At 38.2% G+C, this 4,393-nt stretch overlaps 1 protein-coding gene across 30 annotated transcripts in view; it reads right to left on the minus strand.

Moving 5' to 3' along the window:
* The window catches only part of ZBTB20 (zinc finger and BTB domain containing 20), an 865,788-nt gene that overhangs the window by 150,597 nt on the left and 710,798 nt on the right, over window positions 1-4,393 (minus strand). The window contains exon 1 of one of the 30 annotated variants that reach the window (XM_061427649.1): window positions 5-4,364. The exons of the other annotated variants lie outside the window; for them this stretch is intronic. The gene's annotated coding sequence lies outside the window, so the exon portion shown is untranslated. Of the gene's footprint in view, window positions 1-4; window positions 4,365-4,393 lie in introns of those variants that run through there. 30 annotated transcript variants of the gene reach the window in all.

Here is a 4,393-nt window from a genome sequence, read left to right on the forward strand (position 1 = left end):
TTACCTGTGGCCATTCAGAAGACTGCACTTTGGTGTGTGTTTAAAACTATGAATAAAGTCAGATACAGCGCATGCTCAGCAGACAATTTAAAAATATTTATAACATTGTTGTTTCAAAAACAAATTTCCTCAAACAAAGCAAAACTCACATTTCTGATCCATGCCAAGTTTAACGTTCTGAGACAAAGCTGTTTTGGAGTTTTCCGCTGGGGAAAAAAAGGGCTTCTAAAATTTTTTGTTGAACGAAAAATAGTTCTCTCTTCCCTTTTGGGTACTCTTAAAGAGGTGGAATAAAATTTGCTCTAAGTTTCAACAAAATCCACCTCGGGCTAAGATAAGGCAGTAGAAATTGGAGATCTATAAAAAAAATAATTTTGGAAAGAGTAACAAGGAACTAAAAACTATGAGTTTAAAGAATTTAATGATCATCTGTACCTTCAAGGCAGTCGTGTTTATTACTATACAAAAAAAAAAAATCTTGATACAAACAGGATATATTATGTATACATAACTTATGCATTGATAAGAATAATGCACAGACAACTCTTGCATATCTAGAGAAGTTATGTTTTACTTTTGCTAACTAAAATCCGAACTCCTGAAAACTGAAAAAGAAATATATCAAAAATACAGGAGAAACCCAGGAATAATGTCAGTATATTTCCTCTGTTTTTCATAGCAGGCATGGAGAAGAAGGCAATCACATATCTATTAAATTTTGAGTTACACAAAATAAAAATTGGATCAAATACGGGTTTTAAAGTCCTAATTACTGCAGCAGGAATGCCTGTTCCCCCTGGCTGGGAATTTTTCCTCTTTCTCCTCCTGAGTGTCCCTAAGTATTCCATTTTATCATCTATCACCAAACCCTGCATGGCCCACAGATCTCCTAGACCTTATTTAAATTTCTCACATAAGTCTCTGAATGACTTTCAGCCCCTGCTCTACTTTCCAGGGGTGCTCATCTGGCCTCAGAAAAGCTCCACAGACACATCGTTCAGTATTTCTGACACTTTCAAGCTCAGCAGAGGGTGCCAAAAAAAAAAAAAAAAACCCAAAAAACGATATTAAAAAAAGTTTATTAAAGTGAAACTAGGAGTGCAGATTTGAAGAAGTTGCCTCTACTTTAATTTCCCTCTCAACTCAGCACAGGTGTTTCCTAACTTACACTATTGTGCATGCTGATGAGGGGGAGGGCGAAATGAAGGTGAGAGAGTGGGCTAAACACCGACCAGGACCAGCAAGCATTTCGGATCTCTAGCCTCATGTGTTAATGGACGTGTCTAAAAATGGACCCCCCAAAACGCCTGGAAGGAGGTTTCTTTTTGGCAAATGATTAAACCAGTATACTGAAATAATTAAAGCTTTGTCCTTAAAGAAAGCATCAGATCAACAGAACAGAAACAAAGATAAAAATTGCACACACATATGCATGTGCACACACACTCTCTCACACACAGATACACACAACTAGCGGGTGAAGGGAGAGGGAAATTAAATAAAAGAAAACAAACAGAGTCCTAACAGGCCATTCTCCGAAAAGGAATCTAAATAAAAAGTCATATGATATCTGATAGTGCAGGACACGTCGCCAAGAACTGGAGCGGATTGCCTACAGGAAGAAAGAGCCAGTGTATTCCAGCTCAAAGAGCTTTTCTTTCCTCCTCCTCTATTTTTTTTCCCTTTTCTCCTTGACTGTGAATGTGTTACTCTCAGGTCAGATGCACGAAGAATCGCAGAATGACAGCTATCACCTTTCCCTACTCCTGGCGGCACGACTGGCTGATAGGAGCTGCCTGAGTTGGGATCGAGAGGGGCTGGTGCAGCTTTCATATGAGCCTCTTCAGGAGCCCCTCTGTCTCTTCCATAAACCCCTTTGGTCACATCAAAAACAGACACCCCCTAAAAAGTACAAGCAGAAAACAAAAATGCAAACACAACGCCCATGGCAACAAAAGAGTTCAAGACAGAAAAAAAAAATCAGAAACAAGTCAAAAGGGAAAAAGAAGAGACAAAAAAAAGCTCTTGCTTTCAATATAAAACTTTTTCAAGACCGAGTTTCTTTTCTCTTATTTTAAAGACTTTCTTTTTAAAGATCTTTTTCTCCTTAAGCACTCTTAAGAGCATTAAAAATCTCTACAGAAATACAGAAAAGTCTCAAGGCAAAACACTATAAGAAGTGAGTTACCCTAGAGAAATTTGGATTTGCCAAAAGTTCCCCTCATTCTAATGTCTTTTAGCGAGTTCAAGTGCAAACACTGGCCACCTAGCTCTTGTTTTTTTCTCTGATGGGTCATTACTGAGGCAACACATACACACTAAGGTTTTCCGAAAAGACTCCTTGTTATCAAGTTACTTCAAACATAAGGCGCTCACACCTCCCAGCCAGAAGGGTTTACTGACTAGACACCACTCTCTGCCCTGTTATGTATTACATCCCTGAGAAGTAGTTACATAAATGTATTCTAAAAATATGGAAAAATGTATATATCTATATTTTCCCTACAGTTTCCCACCCCAGGGACAAAAACAGATTATATTTTCAGTGGATGAAAAAAAATAAAAGGAAAGGAAAGAGTTTCTGAACCTTGAAACAACTGTTGTAGCTGGTTTCCACTTAGTTAAATAGTTATTTGTAGTTAGGTACTGCCTATAGTATATATTTAAGGATTTTTGTGGTGCTTGTGAATTTCCCCCTTGTTCAGTTTTGTGTCTATTAAGTATCCTAAAGAGATTTTCAAATAGCAATCAAAATATAAACACATTAGGAGGAAAACTTTTAGAAAGAAAACATTGAGTTTACAATTCAAGGATGTTAGTATAAAGATATAAATGTACAGCATATATAAAAGGTGGAATTGTTTACACATTTTGCACAGACAGTTCACATGATTTCTTTCTTCTTTTGTTGGAGCATTAATTTGAAAATGATAAGCACTCTGGAATGTTTGCTACAAACACAAATTTATGGTGAAAATACACATGCATAGGCAGAAAAATCAAATGGAGAACACGCAAAGCTACGTGGCCATCAGAATCATAGAAAAATCTCTGTCTAGACTATATTTCGCTTGAACTAGTAGATCACGGATGGGCAGTAATCTCTCTGGGTTTTTTTTTTTTTTTTGCCATTTACATCATTAAATAGAAACAAAAATATAATACAAATATCTGTTCCTTTAGTACCTTGTCTTAATAACTGACAAGCGACACAGCGGTACCTTTTAAACGGATGCAAAAACTTGTGAGACCGAATGAACTAATGTACCCCATTGGTATTTTGGGAACCCAAATCCCATAGTTAACTTTTTACTCAAGTGGCAAAAGTAGAAGATGTTCTTGCCACTAAACTGATTATTTTGTGGAGTCTTGTTCTCTGCCCCACAGGATTTTAGGGACCCAGAATTGGGTAAAAGAGATAGTAAGAGAGGATGTATCCTGAACAACTTTTATTGTGAGTAGAAAAAAATACCATGGAGTGAGCATAAGAAAAGTCGGATTTAGAAAGATTAAAAGAAGAGAAAAGAGCAACATATCCAACTTAATTAGTCTTTTTCCTTTTTATTTTTTATGTATATATATATTGGGGTGATGGGGAGAAAAGATAACTGGATTTCTTTGGGAATGTCTTTGTGTCTTTATAGAGTGAATGTTCTGTTCCTGTCTCTCTTTTTAGGCGAAAAACTAATAAAAATAGAAAAACATATATCAGACATTAAGCTCACTCCCCCCACCACCCCTTCCCTTTGTAAAGAACTCTTTGTTCTCTAGTGAAAATGCTGAAAAATCCCCGGGCAGCTACTCCCTGAAACAAGTGCAAAACACTTAGAGGCTTTTGGGCTGGCTGGGAGCCAGGAACCCTCCCGCTGTCTGGTTAGAAGAGGAAAAAAAGAAGAGAGAGGGAGAGGGAGAGAGGGGAAGAGAGATGGGGGGGGGGCAGAGAGAGAGAGAGAGAGACAGGAAGAGAGAGAGAGAGGAAGAGAGAGAGAGGAGAGAGAGAGAGAGAGAGAGAGAGAGAAATTGGAGCTTCCTTTAATAGACATAGGAAGCAGCGTTTTTTTTTTTTCTTTTTCTTTTTTTCAAAACTGGCGGTCAAGCGTTAAGTAACTCCCGTCTAAATCCACCTGCTAGAAATGAACTTGGGTAACCCCCCAGGGGTGCACAAAGACAGGGAAGACAGTAACGTACTCCATACTCTTTCCCACCCCCCGTTGTACTGCTTCCATTCTTTCTGCTCCCATACACAAATGCCCACAGATCTCACACCACCCCCTTACCCCCCAACAACAAACACAGCGAAATACATGCTCCCTCAGTCTCCTAAAAAAAAAAAAAAAAAGGCTTTTCCATCTCCGTTGCGACACAGTGATAAGGGGTAGCGAACATCTCATAC

Source organism: Bos javanicus, chromosome 1 (genome assembly GCF_032452875.1).
Source record: "Bos javanicus breed banteng chromosome 1, ARS-OSU_banteng_1.0, whole genome shotgun sequence".
NCBI classification, from domain to species: Eukaryota; Metazoa; Chordata; class Mammalia; order Artiodactyla; family Bovidae; genus Bos; species Bos javanicus.